The 22,502-nt window shown below is 38.3% G+C and overlaps 1 protein-coding gene and 1 long non-coding RNA gene across 5 annotated transcripts in view; one reads left to right on the top strand and one right to left on the bottom strand.

Annotated features, from left to right (window-relative positions):
* Window positions 1-22,502, bottom strand: part of FXR1 (FMR1 autosomal homolog 1) — an 816,075-nt gene that overhangs the window by 49,183 nt on the left and 744,390 nt on the right. The gene's annotated exons all lie outside the window — the stretch shown is intronic.
* Window positions 1-22,502, top strand: part of LOC147577318 (uncharacterized) — a 50,699-nt gene that overhangs the window by 4,896 nt on the left and 23,301 nt on the right. Inside the window, exon 2 of the long non-coding RNA XR_015240143.1 lies at window positions 17,937-18,155. This is a non-coding gene — a long non-coding RNA (uncharacterized LOC147577318). The remainder of the gene's footprint in view (window positions 1-17,936; window positions 18,156-22,502) is intronic.

The following is a 22,502-nucleotide window of genomic DNA, read 5'->3' as shown; positions in this document are numbered from 1 at the left end:
CCCATTTCTCAAATCCTCTAGAGCAAGCTTCTAGTAGGAGCCTCGACTTTCAGCGCTCCCCCATCGGTCCTTTCCGTGGCCGGGGAAAACCGAGGGACACCTGGGGCTGAGGAGGAACGCACGAGCCTTCGCAGACCCGGCGATCCTTCTCGGTCTTATGGGCCCTGCGGGACGGGTTAGCCTTGACCTACGTCGCTCGCGTTAGTAAGCGGGGGCTCGGCCGGCGGGCCGGCGGGCGTTCCCCGGGCCCGGGAGGAGCTGCGCCCCCACCGGCCCTCGCGCGCCGCCCCGTTTCCCGCGCTCTCCGCCCCGCATCTCGGTGCCGATCCGTCTGGGGCCCGCTAGGCCTGCAGCGCCCGGCGCGGCCCCGCCCCGGCCCCGAGAAGGAAGGTGAAGGGCCTTCCGCCGAGGGACAGGCGGTGCGGGCCGAGTGAGTCGAAGCCAGGCTCCCCGGGGCCGCCTGCAGGCCCAGGCTTTCCAGGCCGCCCTTCCCCACGGGCCTGGCGGGCCTGGCGGGCCGCGGGGCTTCTCCGAGGCGCGCGCTGGCGGGCGGCTGGCAGGCCAAGCCCCCCCCCCCCCCCAACTCTAGGCTCAAATGTCCAAGTGACGTTGGTAACCGCTCGTTCCTCCGCGCGAGCGCACAGCGTGGCCAGCTTGGTTTGTCCTCCAGTGCGCCGCGTGTAGAGACGCGAGCTCCGGAGAGCCCTGGGAGTGGTGGGAGGCGTGCACCCTCCCCGAGACCTGGTCCGTGGTCACCCCGGTGCTTCAGATATGGAAAGTTCGGGAACCGAGCTCCTGCCAACCAGGCAGCGGAGGGCAGCCCCCAGGCTGGCCAGCCCGACTTGGAAAGCCCAGGTGGCGAAGGTAGGAGCATAGGCTCCAAAGCGGCCTGCTTTTCCGGTGGCCAGATACTTAGCAGGACCTTCCTTCCTACCGGTGGGAAAACTTCGGAACTCTCTCAGGCTCCCTCAGTCTTTGTTTCAGGCGAAGACTGACACCAGGGACTAGAGAAAGGTGTGCTTTTATCACTAAGAGGAAAGTTGGAGGTAGTAGCAAGGCCTATGGCGCACATTCATCAATAGCCTCTTTTACATTTTCTTGTTATGGGGTGCTTGGCTCAATCAGAAGAGCCTGCCACTCTTGATCTCCAGGTGGTGGGTTCGAGCCCCACGTTGGGTGTAGAGATTACTAAAACAATAAATAAATAAACTTAAAAAAATAAAAATGTATTTTCTTGTTATGTATAAAATTAAGTTATACGCGCAGTCACACGTTTTGTGTTTATGTGTTAACAGTATTAATTTAAAAATGTTAAACACTTAAAATGTGCCACACATTTTGTGACACTTTTTTCTGATTTCTTACTTTACCAATAATTCAGAGTTTCAGTAAATGGAAATGTCTCTAGGCTCTCAACCTCTGAGTAACAGGGTAGTGGGACCATGGGATATTTGTCCTGTGTTTCTCTGGCATATCTTACCAGCACCATACTCCTGAAGTTGCTTCTTGGATCATTCTGAGATAAATCAACTTGCGTTTTGGGTAAAATATTATTAACTGGGGCGCCTGGGTGGCTCAGTCGGTTGAGCGTCCGACTTCAGCCAGGTCACGATCTCGCGGTCCGTGAGTTCGAGCCCCGCGTCGGGCTCTGGGCTGATGGCTGGAGCCTGGAGCCTGTTTCCGATTCTGTGTCTCCCTCTCTCTCTGCCCCTCCCCCGTTCATGCTCTGTCTCTCTCTGTCCCAAAAATAAATAAAAAACGTTGAAAAAAAAATTAAAAAAAAAAATACTTTTAACTCCTGCTGGACTTCAAGAATAACCCAACCTGGGGCTATTTTCCAAATGTACATCTTATGCAATACTGTAACTACCACCAGTACATAGTTGGATTTGATAGGCTTATATTTGGACCAAAATTCACATAGGGCAGTGCCCTGAGCACAGTTGCAGACCCAGTGCAAAAGCTGATATACATGAAAGTTTGAAGAAGTATCCCAAAGTGTGGTGATTACTCTTTCTCTATTGCAGAGGCCCAAGGAGAAGCAATGAGTCTGGGTGGCTTACTGATACATTCTTAGAGTAAATATTGTGATAAATTTTGGGAGAAGAGGAGCATGCCCTTTAGGGTTTTGACTGTGGAAAGGAGTTAATGAGCCGAGGAAAATGATTTTAGGCAGAATTTCTCTTTATACGTCCCTTCCAATCCCTTCTCCTATCATTCTCCCTTCACCCTTGAAGAAAGAGCAACATTCTGTTTGCTTCAGGGTAGAAAGAGGAAAGGAACTAACCTTTAGTGAGCATCTATTATTTATCAGATATTTTCTCTTATCTAACTCTCATAATAATCCTATAAAATTGGAACTATTAACCCCCCCCCCCCCCTTTTTCTTTAACAGAGTAAGGGGAGATCCAGCTGGGTTAGATATCTATGGTTACACAGCTGGGAAACAGTAGATCTGGGTTTCAAATCTGTAATTCTAAAACCCAGACTGGTCTTTACAGTCTGGTGGACTGAGTCCAAATGGACTCAAGTAAGCATCATTGGTTACTGACTGTTGAGGGTACAGGAGGAAATTGGTTGTGAACAGTGTGTGGTCTTGTCTTTTTCTTCTTTCCTTTCTCTGGATGGCAGGCTCTCAGTTCTGGCCCTCTTAGGATCTTTTGGCTATGAAGAGATTGGCTTGAGGCAGGGATTATAAAAGTCTACGTCTTTTTCCTGTGTCATACCAAAGTTGGACCTAGAGTGTAAACTGAATTTTCTGAATAGGCATCTCAACCGGCATCAGGTTTAAGACTACCCACAGGCTGGCTTGACCAAGGTAATGATTTCATGAGGACAGACTTATACAGGTCAAACGAAGTGTATCACTCTTAAAACCCCAGCTTCAGCAACCAAAAGGGTGGGAGGGAAATACAGTAATAACAGAACACATGACTGCTAATTAACCTTATTAACAACTGCAAACCAGCTAACATTTATATTTTTATTTTCTCAGAAAGGCAATTAAATTTTTTTTTGCCTTCTATTAACTACCTTTCCCCTCCAGATAATCACCTATATCAAAACCATCCTTTAAAAGGTCAGTGGAAATTATTTTTAAGACATTCAAATATAAAAAAAGTATTGTTATTTTAATAGGCACTGTGGATAGTTTAATTTGTATCTTGTATTAAATTAAACATATGGTGAACAGGGTATAATAGATTTTCTGTAATTTAGCTGCCAATGTGGCAACAGCAGCCAGTTACTCTCACCAGCAGACTTGTCAGTGGTTTGTTTACTAGCTTATTTGAATTAAAATAAAGCTTCGCTTCTGCTGACTGCACATCATTATCTATGAGACCATAATCCTGCTAGCAAATCCTATATCTTCCAGAACTGGCTCTTTTGTTTGGGATTACTGAGAGCTTAGCCTATAACAAAGAGGAATAAGGCATCCCTCTCATCCTCATAATTAAGTGTGGGGACTAATTTAGAAACAAACCCAGAAAGATGTACTATTTGGAGTTATATTTCTATACAGAAGGAGGAGAAACAGGATAGGCCAAACACCCGATTGTTAACAGAATGTTTAAACTATTAAGCAAGTGTACTACAGGAATCCTGCTTGTTAAAATTAAGAGCAATAGCAAATAAGGCATTGATGGCCTTTGCACGGGGCAGTAATTCTGTATGAAGGATCTGAAGGTATGTTTGGGAAGAGGAAGTATTAGGGTGTCAAGTAGGAGAAGATGTGCTGTATGCTGTGTGAATGCCATTTATTTTGTTCTTCCATCATTCTGATAGGCTACACAGTCAATAGTTACTGTTATGAGCAGAGTTATTAAAATGGCAAATAAACATAACTGAAATAAAAAGAACACTTTTTTATGCACTAGAAAAATAGGACTGTCATTGTAAATTGGTAACATTTACTTCCAAGGTGCATAGGACTTAGCAAAATGAAAAGAATGGATGATCTTTGCGCGCTTTTTCCAAATACGCAAAACAAACACGCTTTCCATATGCTCAAAACAGATCTTCGTGAATTCTGGCAGCCCAGTTCTATCTGTGTCTAAGGGAAGAATTGCCCAACTAGGACGTATATAAAAACAGCTTTTACAGTCCACAATCCATACATAAACTGATGCCTGTTTGTTAAAGAAGAGGGAAAACACAAGGGTTGATTTATCAATGTCTTTAACATTAATTGTCACAGATGGGAATTCTGAGGACCTCTGTGAAACCAAACCAGACCCTGGTGAATTATAAAGCAGGTCCTTAGACTTTAAAAAACATTTAGGCAAAGTGACAGTTCAGAACATCTGTTAGCCTTCTGTCTGAGTATAAACTAGATGTCATGGAGTGCACAGCTGTAGGCATTTTAGGCTTTTTTGCCAACATCTGTCACAGCAGTACAATAATATAGGTAATTATCAACACCTTATATAAACTGTTTGCTATTTTAATTTTTAGAAAGAGTAAAATTAGTGTTACAGTCCTTGGCAAAAATAATTGAGATGAATAGAATCATTTTTCTCTCGAAGATGAATAAACGATCTGATAATTCTTTGAAAACACACATTTTAAATATTTTCTGCAGCCAATATTGCTATTATGCTAAGCAAAAATTCTAAGTGATTTTTGTTTAAGTAAAGGCAAAAATACAAGGAAAATAAAAGGAAAGGTAGAAAGAGGCCAATAATTTGCTATTCAGAGCAACAAGACGATGTCTTGTGATAAAAATACGGAGTTTGTTAATACTCTACAACTGTGGCATTAACTGAGTCCATATTCATAAAGATTAAAGATTCAGTTTATAATGTGAGTGCAGTAAAATCTATAGTAATGAATTATAAAAATTTGTCTTCTTTTTCTTTCCTGGCTTTTCTCAGTCCTAGAAACTTGCAGAGAAATGGCATATAAAACTCTAATTCACATCCTGCCATCTCGGTAACTAAAGTTAATTTGAAAAGGGTCAGCACATCATAGAAATGCAAGGATCCTTTATTTTTTTTTGGTGCCACCTGGATATGGATCATCCACAGGGCTCATCCTAAGAGACCGGGCATTATTGTCTCATATCTGATTCCCTTGACCCTACAGTTGTTTTTCAGTTTAAAGGACTCGAAGCAGCAAGACTGTATTCCAAAGCACCTGTTCTGAGGAAGATGCCAGTCAATAATGTCTTATTGAAAGACCAGGCCCAGCTAGGGGAAATAAAGGAATTGAGCTGCAGTTGGATTTCATCATCTAAACATGCAATGTAATCTTAACCAATTCATTACACACTCCTTTTGTTTCCACTACAAAAGGGATGTTACCTTTGTCAGAGGTTGTAATTCCAGTATGTTCAAGCAAAGACAAGGGAGAAATTGAAAAAGTGCTATCAATTCTACCCATAGCCAGGAAGAACGGTAGGGTCAGAAGGTCATTATCACTGTCCCATGTACAGTTTAGACTAGACCACAGAAAGCTTAAGTTTCCACGTTGCAATAGAAAGGTATAGGTATAATAAAGGAGATTCTCACACAAAAATGCTAAATTAGAATAGGAGTAGGAAATCATATTCTTGAACACATATGATTTAGTGCATGAAGAATCAAATGAAGTGAATCTCTGGGCAATAGTTGCCAACGGATGCTTATAATTATGCTTTCGTGGGACAATCTTGTGAAGAAGGGAGATTTTATTAATGGGAGGCCACCATGGAAAAAAAAATTTTTTTTGAGTCACAAATGTCAGTGTTCATTATCTAAAGGTCTAGAAAGGGTTGAATGAGAAAGAGAAGGAGGAAGTAAATATGGATATAAAAGGCAGACAAGTTGGCTAAAAAGGAAGGATTAAAAATGAAAGGGGCTAAAGAAAGAGAAAAGTGTGATAGGTGCCGACAGAGAATAAGGTTGTGGGGCTTAGGGGGAGGAGCAAAAGAGGATATTGATTACCAAATGGAGTATTTGGGACCAAATGACAGTTTAGGGCCTATGAGTGTAAGCACTTCCTAATGAGAATGATCAGCTGTTAAGAAAGGAGTCTTGGAAAGAGAAACGTTTACAAATAATAGCTCAGTACTACAGTGCTAAAATATGTTAAAGTGGGTTCATTTGATATTTCTCAATTCCATATTTCTTTACCAGCGGGAAAAAACAATGTATTTGGACATCTAGGAAAAGGGGGAAAAAAGAGAAAGTAACTCATTTCCAAAACACCTTGAAAAATACTTTATTTTTAATGATGAATTCAACTCCTTAAGGGCATGACTTTTTCCATCTGGTTTTAAATGTTTGGAACAGAGTAAGAGCACAAGGGTATCTGCAACATCAGCTTCAAAAGTGATTGGACTAAAACAGCCTTCACTACAGTTTATAAGGAGATACATACTATTTCGAAGTTTATATTGTGAATATTAAGGTGCATTTGTGTATAAATATCCCTTCTGATTACTTGGCACACCGTGATTGATAGGAATAATACTTTGTTAGGGTCCATTTTGTATGTTGAAAATCTTTCCTCCAAGTCCGAGCTAGCTCTGATCAACCCTCTGAAAGAGACACAGTTCGCGGTTAGCACGCTCTCATCTTTGTCCCTCTTTTGTGTTCTGGCCTCTCCCTGCGTTGCCCACTGCCCTCCTCTTCCTTCATTAAGTATCTTAATCCAGGCTGATGTTCCCTAGGTAGTGTCCCAGGCTTATTCCATCTTTTGCTTTTCAAAATCTGAAACAAATGGCTAATAAATGGATTCACCGTAATGTACTAATGACTGATAATAACAATGTATTCTTTCATCAAAGTTACAAGCTTTATGCCAGAAGCTTTTTGAATGGGGAGGGGGGGCGGGGTGGGGGTGGTGGGGGGGTGGTGAGGGGGTGGAGCACAAATCTTGGTCATTTTTGTATCCACCGTATCACCCAACAAAGTGCCTTCCTCATAATAGATATACATTAACTTGTAAATGAATATTAACAAATATGTTATGTTTATGTTTTTCTTCCTAAATCGAGTGTGTACTCAGCATAGTCACTGAGAGTATTTATACTTTCTTTTTTAAAATGTTATGTTTTTGTTTTTTACGTTCCTAGCTAGAGAAATACAGTGGTCAAACTGAGTTGGAGTCTTTAAAACTGACACTTTCTTTTCCTTATTGATGTTTACAATGAGCATATTAAAGGGAAATTTAAAAGAAAAAAATGTAATTTATAATACTACCACCCTAACACCATTTAATTTTCTATATTCCTTTCTGATCTTTGGCTCACGAATACTTAAAAATTATATTTGTCGTTCACATATTTTTGGATGTTTATATTTATTTAGTTTACTATGTTTTGAAAGTGAATTTGTCATTAAGGGACAAAGACTTACTCTAAATATTAAAATTTCTAATGGTGAAGTTAGAGACCCCACCCAAAAAAAAAGCCTGAAAAGGTATTTTTGGATTGGGGAAACTTTTTCAGAGCTCTCTAAGATCTTGTTCTTATTTTTATTTTTTATTTATTATTTTATTAATGTTTATTTATTTTTGAGAGAGAGAGAGAGAGAGGCAGAGCATGAGCGGGAGAGGGGCAGAGAGAGAAGGAGATACAGAATCCAAAGCAGGCCCAGGGCTCCGAGTTGTCAGCACAGAGCCCAATGTGGGGCTCGAACCCACGAACCGTGAGATCATGACCTGAGTCAATGTTGGAAGCCTAACCGACTGAGCCACCCAGGCACTCAGGATTTTCTGTTTTAGAAGGAGAAATTAGGAACATAGGATTTTAGGGATGTAAAGCAGGTCTTAGAGAAAAGGAAGATCCAAAATGAGATTTAATCGTAGGCACTAACTTCCATTTTCAATAACTGCAGGCATTTATCTGTCTTTCACAGAGTCTGTCTAGAGAAAAGTCTCAGATCTGAGTTTTTCTATCCTTACTCCAAATATATATATCATAAAAGAGTTTGAGAAAAGAGGCAAATGGTGGGCATTGGATGTGTAGGCCATATCACCAGCGTAAAGCAAAATCAAATCAATTTTCTTGTTATCAACCTACTTAGTCACTATCCCACTTGCAGGCAGCCCAAAACCCTATAGAGAAGAAACACTGGAATATTTTGTTAATCACAAGATCACATGGAACACTTCCAAGTGTCATGTAATTAGTATTTTTATCCCTGTAAGTCAAAAAGATAAGGGAGAACTGCCACAATGTGGAGTTTAGTTTTGAATGTCCATTATCAGCAAGTGGAGTGATAGAATAATATGTCGAACCAGTGTATTGGAGAGATGCACTTTAGTGCAATTCATTTGTCTCCTTTCCCTCCTCTGTTATGACCTTACTAACTGCTGTGGTACTTACATATTCACGGCAAGGAGTGATGCACTTTTCCTCAGACACACAAGCATACACACACATATGCGGGCTCGCCCCTTAACACCCAGTTGTAGGCGGCTGATTCATTGTGCTGTGCAGTGTGATCCGCCATTTCTTATTTAAGTAGGATGGCGTCTAGAGTATTTTTCGTTCCTAACGTGAAACTAAAATCTTACAAGGCCACTGGCAATATGTAATATTATCAATCTAAACATAGAAGGAGATTGCTTCCTTTTTATAGAAGGTTAGAGTTCAGAGGATCATAGAGCAAGACCCTCTGGAATTCTCTCTTACAACTCAGCTTGTCCTGAAGGGACCAGAAAATCAGGCCACAGCCCAGACAGAGAAAATTGTGCTACAGAGAAAATTCAGAGCTGATTCCCATCTCGCACCTGCAGAATCTGCTGTCAGCTGTTCAATTCTAAGTTCTGTGGCTTTTCTTGATTCCTGCCTGTTGGCTGGCTAATTTATTAACTCCTTAATATCTGCAGCAAAGACCACACAGGCAAATATTTATGGGATCAAGAAAAACACAAGAATGAAAGGGTGATTGAGCAGGCTGACTGAATTTTGTGTTTACTTCACTAAATCATTGCTGAGAGTTGTCTCAACAGCTGCACACAGTCCAGAGTGGCATCTCAAAATTCAGCCTTGACTTCCTAGCCCAGCTCCCATTCATTCCACCTTCAACAGCCAGCTAGCCATTCAGTACACCATCCTCGTTTTATGCTGCAGGCAAAAAGCCAACAAAAATATGGTCACATTTAAAAGCCTTTTAAGCAGTGAGCACCTCCCTCCTTTCCCAATTGTTCCCTGCTTTTTCACATTCCTAGTTAATAGGTTTTTAAAGCAGTTTCCCCAACTCTTTTCCTGCCACATACTGTCTTGCCTGGCATCTATGCAGCAAAAGGCTGTTCTTCAAGAGGCTTTTAAATCCATTGTACCTCTTTGTGCCTTTCAACTGCTAACTCTTCAGGTATGGGCTGTGTTTCTTGCTTAGCATATTTTGCATGTTCCATGCTATTCACGTCAACTGCAGCAAAAATGAAGATAAAAATAAAAATAATAAATACAGTCATTTTAAGTGAAGTTTAAGGCCGTGTCTACAGTTTCCTATTTGCTCAAGGTGTTTCACAGGCAGCCAATAAGAGGCACATTTTCCGGAAGTGTACAATTTTGAGTTGAAATATAAACAAAAGGTTTCTTTCTTTTTCTTTCTGAGAATTAAAGTCCCCTCGTAAGCCTTGAGGCTTTACTTTGTGGAAGCTCTGATACACTCGACACTAGGCTGTTTGAAAATTCTCTCCCCTCACCTTGTTTTCATTAGCAGAATGAGATTGAGAAAAGATGCAAATGGTGGGCATTAGAGAGCTTGAGTATTGAGAACTGGTAGGGTTCCAAAGGGCTGTATTTACATTTGTAATATTACAACAAATATTATTGTCTGTTACGTGCCAGGAATTGTGCTTGGGCATTAGATGTAACGATGAACAGGAAAGAGTCTTTGTCGTAGAAGAGGCTCATGGTCTAGTGAGGAGAAAGCCAAGTAAATAAACAATCATTTGAATACATGTTTTGAGAAACAATGTTTCGTGGCTTTGCTAGAAATTAAAATGACTTTTTGGTGCCGAGATAAGAAATCTAAGGTAGGCAACGATGCTGCTAAAAACTGAAGTAAACATGCATTTCCCTCCTGACTATGGAAAATAATAACTAGTGCCCACTTTTAAATACTTACAATTGTATTCTTTTTTCAGGCCCTGCGATGCCGTATGCTTTTTCTTCAACTTTGAGACCAATGATCTCATCATGTTGCCAAAAATGAATTGAGGTTTTTAAGCAATGCAGACATTATAAATTATTCAAATACTTAAGTCTCATAATATGTTCTTTTTTCTTGGTTTTGTCTGGCGAGTGATATTTTATAGTAAGTTACAGAAAGCTAGATTAGCAAAGGCTCTCAAGGATAAAACTATTTGTAACAATGTATTTTTTTCCTTTTCGATGCTACTGCTATGCCTGGCACAAACTTTACATTTAAATTATTTTCCCATGATTTGCTTGCAATTCTGTCTCTTTTTTAAAGAAAGATTCATGTTGTTATCCTACTTGATAGCCCCAATGCCTACCATAGTGATTGGCACATGGGATGCGTTTAGAAAGAAGGATGGAAGGAAGAAATGAAAGAAGGGAATGTTCATTTTTTTCTTCACACTGTAGTAGTAAACAGATCTATTCAGCCACCCGTGTCACTCCATTTTTGAAACCACAAGTTGTTGTTTTTATTTTATACACTGTCTAATACTTCATAGGTCTGCTTTTATTTTATTTTTTTAATTAAAAAAATTTTTTTAACGTTTACTTATTTTTGAGACAGAGAGAGATAGAGCATGAACGGGGTGGGTCAGAGAGAGAGGGAGACAGAGAATCTGAAACAGGCTCCAGGCTCTGAGCTGTCAGCACAGAGCCCAACGCGGGGGTCAAACCCACGAACTACGAGGTCATGACCTGAGCTGAAGTCGGACGCTTAGCCGACTGAGCCACCCAGTTCTGAGCCCCCATAGTTCTGCTTTTAAGATGAGCTGGTGACTTGATACATTCAACTCCTAACAGCCAGATGCACCATATTTATTTATTTTTTGTTTGCACGATTTTCTACAAAAATATAATTAAGATAATTCCATTCAAATAGATTTGGATAGTGGTGTCACTAAAGAGGAGGTAACTACAAGCAGTATTTCAGTAAAGACCCAATAGAGTGAGAGTTTTTATTTTACTCTTTCTCTAAAGAAAGATTGCCTTATGCCAAAGTGACACTTTAAGTTTATTTATTTATTTTGAGAGAGAGAGAGAGAGAGAGAGAGAGAGAAAGAGAGAAAGCATGAGTGGGGGAGGAGCAGAGAGAGAGGGAAAGAGAGAGAGAGAAACCCAAGCAGGCTCTGTGCTGTCAGACCCTGGGATCATGACTTGAGCCAAAATTAAGAGCCGGACACTCAACTGACTGAGCCATCCAGGTGCCCCCAAAGCGATACTTTTGGTTACAGATCATGGCACAATCATGGGTTATGTTGTGATCAGTCATATCTTGTACTGGACTACATCTCTTGTATGTAGTTTATAGGATTCATAATCATTTTTATAAGTCTAAAATAAAAAAAAATTATTACAGAATATAGGTGTGCATGCATTTAAAAGGAAAACAACTATCAACAAACCAAAAAGCAAATGGTTTCTAAATTTCAATAAAGGAAAGAAAACTTGGCTCTTTCTTTTTGATTTGTTTTTCACTGATTAATTTACTCAATACATATTTACTGACAACCGGTTTTGTGAAACAGGTTGCATAGATGCTGTGCGGGAAACAAAAATGAATAAGAAATAGTCCCTGTCCCCCATGGAACTTTTAATCTGGTGAACAAGATGACAGCACACATAAAATATAATGTAAGGTAGAATATGATTAATGTCTCAAGGGAGGGACATTAGGGAAGTAGGGCTTGAACCAGACCTTGAAGAATTTAAACCAGCAGAGATGTGAGGATGACTTTATAAGTAGGTAAAACAGCATATGCTCAGGTTCCATGAGTCGATCACGGTGGAAGTATTGGGATGAAGGCTTGTGTAAGGTAAGGTCATATAGTAGAGGCATCTGGATACAAACCATGAGGTTTAGACATAAATTTGGGGAATACTGGGCAGTTATTTTTTGATTCAGAAAATAGAAATGTTTCTTCCTAGAAGATTAGGCTGTCAATCTGTTGAGTGGCCAGGTATGAGGAAGAGAAAAACTAGCAGTGGGGAGCTGACTTGGGAGGTTGATGCGAGATCACAGGATAGGGGTATCACTTATTGGATCTTGGCTGTATTAACTAAATGAAGCAGGGCACACTAGATGAATACTATAGTGATAGGAGCTGCTAAAATTTGTCCTAAGTGGGAGTGATGGGAATTGAGTATGGCCTCAAAATTTTAAGTGGGGAAGACAAAAAGATTGGTGGTATTACGAATAGAAAGAGGAAAATCAAATGGAGGAACAGGGTTAGTGGGAAAGATATGAATTTGGTTTTGAGCTTGTTGTATTTGAATTGCTGTTAGTATGTTCAGGTTGAGGACAGCCTCAGAGAGTCATGAAATGGAGGAAGTTGGGAGACTGGTCAGAGTTAGAGACAGAGATTTTGGAATCATTTTATTGTAATGATAATTGAACTTTTACAAGGAAATAAGATCTCAAAAAGAGAGAGAAGGCGGTGAGAGAAGAGAACTATGCGCAGAACCTGGACATGTAAGTTTAACAAGATGAACCCATAAGAGGAGACAGAGGTAGAATCATCAAAAAGATTAAGGGAAGAGTTATAAGGACCAAGAAGGGAAAGAGTTTAAAAAATGAGAGGAGGTCAATAGCAGCCAGAAATGTTCACTTTTTAAAGAATGTTCTCATTTAAAAACATCGTTTATGTTTTATCTGCATGTTTTTGGTGTTCTATATCTCACATGTATGTTTGTGTTTGGAAGGACATCCACTAAACTGTTAGTAATGGTTAATGCAAAGGAGTGTCAGGAGGTAGATTTTCACTGTGTAAGTTCATGAAAGTGTATCAGTCAGGATCTCAGGAGGAAACAGATGGCACTTTCAAATTAGGATAATCAAGAAGTGTTTAATAAAGAGACTATTTACAAACACGTGGAAAAGGTGTTGGGAAAGCACAAAGATTAGTGTAGTATCCCAGGACTAGCAACAGCAGGGGGTGTTAGTGTCCTTAGGCCATATAGATGAGGAGAGGGAGCAACTTCTGGAACTCAGACAGAAAGAATGGTCAAGGGAGGACCACCTTGAGAGGAGATATGATTTTGGTCAGAGAAGCAACAAGCCTGAGGGAACCTCCAGCAAGGAGACTAGGGGAATAAATACCTTAGCCACACACCATCTTCCTGCATCTTGCTGCAGACTGGCCTAACCCAATCAGGAGCTAGATGTCCAGGAACATGTCTATAACAGGGCAGCCTCCTGGGGCATAGCAGCGTGGGCAAGGGTCTGGATGGGCAAAGGGAGATATTTGGCACAAACTACTGTGTGACTTTAAAAACATAATTGTGTATTACTTCTCTGGTTTTTTTAAAGGTGTGTGTGTGTGTGTGTGTGTGTGTGTGTGCGTGTGCGCGCGCGCGTGCCTTTCTGCGACACCTATGCATTCACATAATATAAAATTTATAAACTACCTCAGTGTACAAATAATGATTAGAGAAAAATAATCAATAACCGGTCTTCTCAAATAGCTCCTAGACTAGATGGTTTTTTAGTGAGATTTTATAAAATTGTCACATGATAAATAGTATTTATTTTATATAAATTGCTCTAGGAAAAAAAAAAGAACAGAAGAGAAGCTGTCCAGTTGCCCAGCTAATTTGATGAAGCTTACATAATCTTAATATAAAATCAAGACAAAGGATAAAGAAGATATAGAAAAGCATAAAACTACGTCACTTGTGAATATAGGTGCAATCATTTTAAATAATATATTAGCTAACCAAATCCAACAGTTTATTAAAAAATAGCACATATTGATCAAGTAGTATTCATTCCAAGAATGAAAGGATAGTTCAACATCAAAAAAATGTATCAATGTATTTCACTTTAACACCAGACCAAAGAAGAAATATCCTTTGATGATTTCATGAGACACAGAAAGCATCTTATTTGTGATAAAATTTGCAGAATAAAGTATTAATACTTATGATGAAATTTACAGAATATTGGAAGCATCAAAGAACTTCCTGAACTATTTATGAAAAATTTGTGATAGATTCACTGGAATAAATTAGAAGCATTTCCATTGAAACAAAAACACAAGAAAAGGAGGTTTACAATTTCCACTACCAGTTAAACATAACCATTGGAGGTCCTGTCTTTTAAGGTAAGATAAAGGCATAAGGCATATTATGATTGTGAGAGATAAAAATCATTATTAGCAGATGATATGATTGTCTATATAGAAAATCCAACTGAATAAACATACGTTGAGTGCTAACAAAAGTTTAGGAAGATTAATAGACAAATCAACTCAAAAAAGCACTTCTTTTAGACAAATTATTCTTATAATAAAAATAAGATATTTTAAGAAATATAAAGCCTTATGCTTTTGGTTTCCTTTAGTAGAATAGAACAGAAATAAGATTTGAGACAATGGAGAGAGATACTGTTTTCATGGCTGGTATGAATTAATCTAGTAAAGTTATCAATCCTCTCCAAGTACACATGCAAAGTAAATGAATTTCTAATCAAAATTCTTAAAGATTTTTGAGGAACATAACAAATTTTAAAATTTATATAATGACTCAAGGCCCCAAAATCTCTAAAAAAGTACATAAGGATGATCCAAATATATAGTATCACTCTCATTCATCAGATATTAAGACATACTATAAATGATGATGCTGTTGTCCCAGCAAAATGTAAATAGACCAATGAAGCAGAATTCAGAGCTCAGATATAGATCCATGTATATGTGGTGGCTTATTATATGATAATGGCAATTTAAAAAGGACAAATTGTTTATTAGATATTAGAATAACTGTATCATTATATGGAGAAAAACATAGACCTCTAATACACAAAGGTTGACTCCAGACAGATTAAAGACCTAAATGTTAAGAGATAAATCTATGAAGATAATAGAAGAAAAATGTGAAATAAAATCTTTGTGACCAAGGGGTAGGGAGAGGCTTTTTAAACAAAATCTCGAAATCACCAATTGTAAGTCAAAAAAGAGTGGGTGGATTTGGCTATACCAAAACTGAGGACTTTGTTCAATGTAATGTGCCACAGATAAAGTTAACAAACCGATGTTAGATTTGGGAAAGGACATCGCAGTGTTTAAAACCAGCAAGGGATAATTTCCAAAATATGTAAGAACTCCTTAAATCAATAAGAACGAGGTAGGAAATCAAAGAGAACAATTCGTAAAATTCTTAAGAGGGTAAACAGGTAGTTCACAGAAGAGTCCTAAATGAATAAAAAAATATATGATGAGCTGCTGAAGTTCATTATAAAGAGGTACAATTCAAAGTAAAGCAACCAGGAAATATCACTTTTCAAGTACTGTATTTGAATGGCAACAATCAGAAGGTGGCTTAGCAAATACTGGAGAGGATACGGGCTTGTGGATCTTTCAGAACAGCTGGGAGGGGTATAAATTGTACAATCCTTCTGGAAAGTGATCATATGCATAGCAATCCCTCTCATGGATATCTTTTTCCAGAGAACTGGCAAAACTTTGAGTGGGGCATGTTTCTGGATGTGATAGTACCCATCCCTAATGAAGGTACATAGATACATCTGAGGTGTCCAATAAGCGAATTTAATTAGTAAGTAAAAATACAGTGGGTACATGCTATGAAATGCTATGCAGCAGTAAGAAGCCAATGAGCTAACTGATCATGGAGAAAGTTAAAAAAACATTAATCATGAAAGAAAAAATAGGAATGAGAATTATAGCACAAATACTATTTATTTATCCTTTTTTTAATGTTTATTTATTTTTGAGAGAGAGACAGAGCATGAGTCGGGGAAGGGCAGAGAGAGGGGGAGACACAGAATCCAAAGCAGCTCCAGGCTCTGAGCTGTCAGCACAGAGCCCAACACGGGGCTCAAACTCACAGACTGTGAGATCATGACCTGAGCGAAATCGGCCGCTTAACGACTGAACCACCCTGGTGCCCCAATATTATTTATTTAAATACGATGTACATAATTGTATACAAAACCACTATACCTGTTTTATAATGCTTCACACATTTAAAGATACATAGCAATCTCTTTAAAATAGGTGAATGAGAGGAAATGAGAGTGAAAATTAAAGAGTGAAATAAAGTGAAGAAAAGGGATCTTGCACGGACCCATGATGATAACACACTGAGAAACTGAGACAACAATTAAATCAACCTGCTGTCTGTGCACCTAAGTTTCAAAAACGAACAACAACAATAACAATGAACCAACCATTTAGGTGGTTTTCAATCTTTTGCTACAACGGCTGTGTCTGTCCTATATCATTTTTTTTTTCAACGTTTATTTATTTTTGGGACAGAGAGAGACAGAGCATGAACGGGGGAGGGGCAGAGAGAGAGGGAGACACAGAATCGGAAACAGCCTCCAGGCTCTGAGCCATCAGCCCAGAGCCTGATGCGGGTCTCGAACTCCCGGACCGCGAGATCGTGACCTGGCCGAAGTCGGACGCTTAACCGACTGCGCCACCCAGGCGCCCCTGTCCTATATCATTTTGTAATAACAAATGCAACATTTATCTTGTACTATGCATTTCTGGGGGTGTCTCCTCTACTCCTGTTCTTTCCTAAGACAGGCTCACGGTATTCCAACCAGAGAGGTAAAATTATAATTATGTGCCTACCTACCACCCAGGGTGTTTACATGGCCTCATAACTGATCTGGAGGTTCAGTGATCTGAGAGACAAACTTCACCGGCTTTCAAACATTTTGGTCTCGGGAATCCTTGATAGTCTTAAAATCATTGAGGATTCCAAAGAACTTGTGTTATTTACCACATTAGAAATAAAAACTTTAACTATTTAATAATTTAAAAAAGAATCACAAGACCACAAAATGTTAACATAATATTTAACGATGAAAAATGATTATATTTTGCAACACAAACAGTGAGAAGAGTGGCATCATTCTACATGTGTAACAATCTCTTTAATGTCTGACTTAATAGAAGACAGCTGGGTTCTCATATTTGCTTCTGCATTTCATCTCTTGTGAAATGTTGTTTTGATTGAAGTGTATCTAGAAAATCCAGCTTCACACAGACATGTCGTTGGAAAAGTGAGGAGTATTATAACAGCCTTTTCAGATCGTCGTGGATATTTTTCTTTGATACTGCACCAAAGCTCGACAAGTGGTTAGTTTCTTAAAGGTTATTTTCAATGTGAAATCTGAAAGTACTATCAATGAACTTTTTGTAGTTTGTTATATTAAAATCCATAGGCACGTCTTGTACTTTGGTGAATCTTTTACCTGTGCATGATTTTGTAATTTCACATACTGGTCTTTTGGAAATTGTTGGTTCATTGAGTTGTGCATATCATTATACAATATAAAAAAAAATCACATTCATTAATTATGACACCGATGTCGTAAGAAGAGTACTTAAGCATTGGGAAGCTGTGAAGTTCACAGTGATGGATACAAGTTTTCCAAAATTTTAATTTTTACTTGAAAGCTCAAATTTTATCATTGGCAACAATGCTGTCATTTTTTCCCCCTTGAGGTTACGGATTCACTTTGTTTATTTTCGAGAAAACACCAAACATTCAAGTCTGAATAAACCATGGTTTGTTTGCCAATTGTTCTTTCAAATAGAAATGGTGTTTGGTGAAACGAGGTGCAAGTGAGTAGTCTGGTCTGCAACTCAATGGCTAAAGTACGAGGAAATACCCGTGCTTCTCGCCTCAGTCAGTATGCATGAAAAGTGCTTCATGCACTTTTTGTTAACATAGAATATTAAAAAGACTCATACTCAAGGGTTGAACTTTAATAAAATCAGTAACTTCTACTGATTCATCAAGGACTTTTTTTTTAACGTTTATTTTTGAGAGAGCACAAGCAGGGGAGGGGCAGAGAGAGAGGGAGACACAGAATCTGAAGAAGGCTCCAGGCTCCCAGCTGTCAGCACAGAGCCCGACGATGCAGGGCTGAAACTTCCGAACCCTGAGATCATGACCTGAGCCGAAGTCGGAAGCTTAACCCACTGAGCCACCAAGGCCCCCATCAAGGACATTCTTAAATGAAACTGGCTTTCCTCCCTGTACCGTGGTGAGTGACAATGCTAGGAGGGTTTTGTGTGACTGTCTTGATATATGCTAGGGTGGAAGCTGTTTTGAGAATTCTCAATTTCAAACACCCTTTCTCAGCTTCCTTCTCTTCCCACTCCTTACAATTGAAGAAGGGTTACTGAATTAGTAGAGTTTGACTTGAGATACAGAACAACATCTGGGAGGAAGACCCAGAAGTTACCGAAGAAAGAGGGGAGGAAGAGAGAGAGAGAGAGATTTGAATTATATTCTCTAGTCTGACTGTATTGTAGTTTTAGAAATCTCCATGTCAGAACTTATTTTTAACCTTTGAGTGTCAGAGTGGGGAAAGTATTTCTAACAATGATTTCAGAAACTATATGATAAACAATGCCTTTAAAAAAGCAATTCTGCATGACAATAACCATTTCATAAAGTCAAAAGACAAATATTTGTGACTTATGTCAAAGGACTAACCTCCTTAATGTATAAAGAACTCCTGGCTATGAGAGAATAATGGATGGAGCTTATAAACATATTTTACAGAAAAGGAAATATGAATCGCTCTTTCAATGGAAAAGATGCTCAACTTCACTCTTTATAAGTGCAAATTAGAGCTACAATAAAGTACCATTTCCCACTTATCGAATCAACAAAATCTTTAAATTTGATAATATATTGGCAAGACTATAGGGCAAAGGATATTACTGTACAGTGCTTAGAAGAGTATAAATGGTTATATCCCCTGTAGAGGACAATTTAGAAGTATCTCTCAAGATTGCAAATTACCCTTTGCCTCAGCAATTCCACTTGTGGGGAATTTTTCTTACAGAAGGACTTGCACATGCATTTATGTGAAATTGCATTTATACAAAGTTTTTGTTTTATTTTTGTTTTTTCATATTGGTTGTATTTGTAAAAGTTTAGAAATAACTGTCTGTTAGTATGGAACTAATAACAATGATTGCATGTTGAAGGAGTTAATGGCAATGAGGCATATCAGGTCAGGAACAGGGAGGGAGACATCACTGTGTATCTGTCTTTATATACTTTATTTTGAAAAAAAATTGAGTATATTATTCAGTTTTTAAAGGCTCAAAAAAATTCTCTATATCACCTAGCAAGTACTAAATTTCTCCTTTCTGGTTACTAAGATAGAAAATAGGAAGAAAAGGAATCCCTCTGTTTTCTGCTGAAGTGAAATTGAAATTATGTAGGGTATCTTATTTTCAGTAGTCACCTAATGCATATTGATTGGATGAATGAAACAAATGGGTAATGACATTGTATTGCTTTTAGGTAGATTTTCTGATAATGGTGCACACAAAAGATAAAATTCACTTTTAGTTCCATTATCTTTCCTCTTTGGGACATTAATCTTCTTTCCTACCCTTCTTTCCTTCCTAGTTCTTTTCATTTTCATAAACGTGAGTTTCCACGCATGCACCACTACCTAGACCTGAATAAAAGCATATTTGAAGGAAGAAACATTCCATGTGAATGGGCAGATGTCTGTAAGAGATCCTGGTGGTTCTGAATTATGCACATTTTCTTTTACAAACTATATAACAGGGTCTATATTATGCCAAATAAATGGACTGGAAACTGAAAATTTTATTTAAAACTCTGTGTACATGTAGACAGAAGCTGGATTGCTAAACTCTAGGACAAGGCCCAGAGTTTGAGATTTTGTAATTGATCCATTGATTTCTGAATGTGCATACTTTTCCTATGTCTAACCAATTGCTTGGTCAGAAAACATTCCATAAGAACTTAGAGTCCAGTAAATCAAAATATATACTTACTGCACTGTAATGTAATATAATGTAATATAATACAATATAATATGTTATAATAATGTAATATAATATATATTTAATGTGTGTCAAGAATAAGAATAAAAAGCTTCTTGTTTTCTCAGTTAAACTTATGAATTATTATACATAATACAAATTATTATAAACTCCTATTGTCACATACTGTAATTACCATAAATTTTTCACCTACTTTGTTATTTTTTTAAGGATTTTTTTAATGTTTATTTATTTTTGGGAGAGAGAGACAGATTGTGGGTGGGGGAGGGGCAGAGAGAGAGGGAGACACAGAATCTGAAGCAGGCTCCAGGCTCTGAGCTGTCAGCACAGAGCCCAAGGTGGGGCTCAAACCCACGAACCGTGAGATCATGACCTGAGCTGAAGTCGGATGCCTAACCGTCTGAGCCACTCAGACACCCCTAAAGATTTTATTTTTTAAGTAATCTCTATATCCAACGTGGGGCTCAAAACTACAACCCCAGGTTCAAGTGTCACACACTGTACCCAATGAGCCAGCTAGGTGTCCCTCACCTACCTATGTTTTGGTTTTTTTTTCCCCCTTATAACTATAAACAACAGAAGTTCAAAATACATTTACATAGTATCAATTTTTTAAATTAATTAATTTATTTTGAGAGAGAGAGAGAGAGTGATAGAGAAAGAGTATGCATACGAAGGGGAAGGGCAGAGAGAGAGGAGAGAGAGAGAATCCCAAGCAAGCCCCACACCATCAGCACAGAGCCTGACACGGGGCTCGATCCCATGAACTGTGAGATCATGATCTGAGCCAAAATCAAGAGTTTGATGCTTCACCTACTGAGCTACCCAGTTGCCCCCATTGTGTCAAATTTCTGACATGTAATTGGAAAACAGAGCAAAGATGCAATTCAGTTTGTTTGATGAAGAATTCTACAGTATGACATATGTCTTTAGGGATATATACACGTGTTAACATAAAATAATCCATCCACCACTTTTTTTAAAGCTTGCATTGATGAAAAAATGTGTATTTATAAATGACATAATTGTAGCCATTTGTTTTTGATACACCTCCATGATTAAATTATTCCTTGGAAACCAATTTGACAATAAATTTCATATATTGAAAAAAAAATAAAATAAAAATTATTCCTTAATTTTCTAAGTAAAAATTATTATCCTAAAGACTCTTAACTTTAATAACTAACAAAATTCAGGCCAATACTCTCTTAAATTGATTCCACATGATGGGATCAAATTACTTCATTTTTATTTTATTTTATTTTATTTTATTTTATTTTATTTTATTTTATTTTTAAAGGTTATTTTTTTTCGAGAGAGAGAGCACGTGCATGTAAGGGGGTGGGCAGAGAGAGAGAGAGAGAGAGAGAGAGAATCCCAAGCAGGCTCCACTCTTAGTATGGGGCTCAATGCATGGTTCTGTCTCCTGACCACGAGATCACAACTTGAGCCCATATCAAGAGTCAGACACTTAACCGACTGAGCCACCCAGGTATTTTTATTTAAATTTAAATGTTCTATTTGGAAAATTAGGAGATCAACCTTTATAGTTAGAAGAAAAATCAGAAATAATTCTAATGGGGAGGGTATTCATTTTTATCTTTACTGTGTGGCATAGAAATTTCTGGGAAAAGGCATCATTTCAAACTTGGAGGCATCACTGCTCCATTTCCACATATGGTTGGAATGAGAATTCCCTTTCAGTGACTGCCTCCCATTCACACATGGGAGGAGCCAGAGCACAGCTATGGAGAAGTCTGTCAAAGGTTTTTTTCATTACTAGCAGAAAAGTTACATTGTCTGCCTGCCCGAAAATGTTTATGGAAACTTGTGATTTCTACATCTGGGGTTCATTTTTGAGAGTGCATGCAAATCAAACTGTTGAATAGGTAACAGCTATTTTGCTACCCTACAGACCCAGCTTGAGCTCTGAGATACAATGGCAACACATCTCCAAAGTTCTTCAACACAGTTGAAAAACCTCAAAATGGTTTATCCACTGAGAAGTGTTGGAAGCTCTTAAAAATTACTATTTAAGAACAGGATAGAGTTCCTCATTTCTAAAATAGCTTTATTAAAACCTCACCTAGAAGCACATGTATGATTTTTTTGTGTGTCTTAAGAACGTATGACTATTTTGGTCAGCAAAGCCTAATAATTCAATCTAACATTTTAAATAAAGGCAGCAAAATTTTCACAAATACCTTTCAAATGCAATTCCTAAAATAATTGGTATGTCTAAACTTGGCATTATCTATACAAGTGGTTCCTTAGTAGTGATTCATGATTCATCTTTTCACCCATCTATGGTAAAATAGGAATATTAAGACAACATGGTGCATTTTTCATCATTAAATTGGTTCACTTTAAATTAGGACTATCCTTTACACTAAGATTCTGTCACATCCTACTTTTAAATGTTTAAAATGTCCATTCTTTTATTGCATAACAGTGTTGATGGATAATAGTTTGTTTTTAACATATGTTTGGTGGCAGTTTTCTGTAATCTCTAGGTTTTTGAAATTTTTATTAGTTTTTTTAATTAAAAAATTTTT

This window comes from Puma concolor, chromosome C2, assembly GCF_028749965.1.
Source record: "Puma concolor isolate L17-30 chromosome C2, mPumCon1.1.hap2, whole genome shotgun sequence".
Classification (NCBI taxonomy): domain Eukaryota; kingdom Metazoa; phylum Chordata; class Mammalia; order Carnivora; family Felidae; genus Puma; species Puma concolor.
Note: the sequence above shows the minus strand (reverse complement) of the source record. Positions and strands in the feature narration are given on the sequence as shown.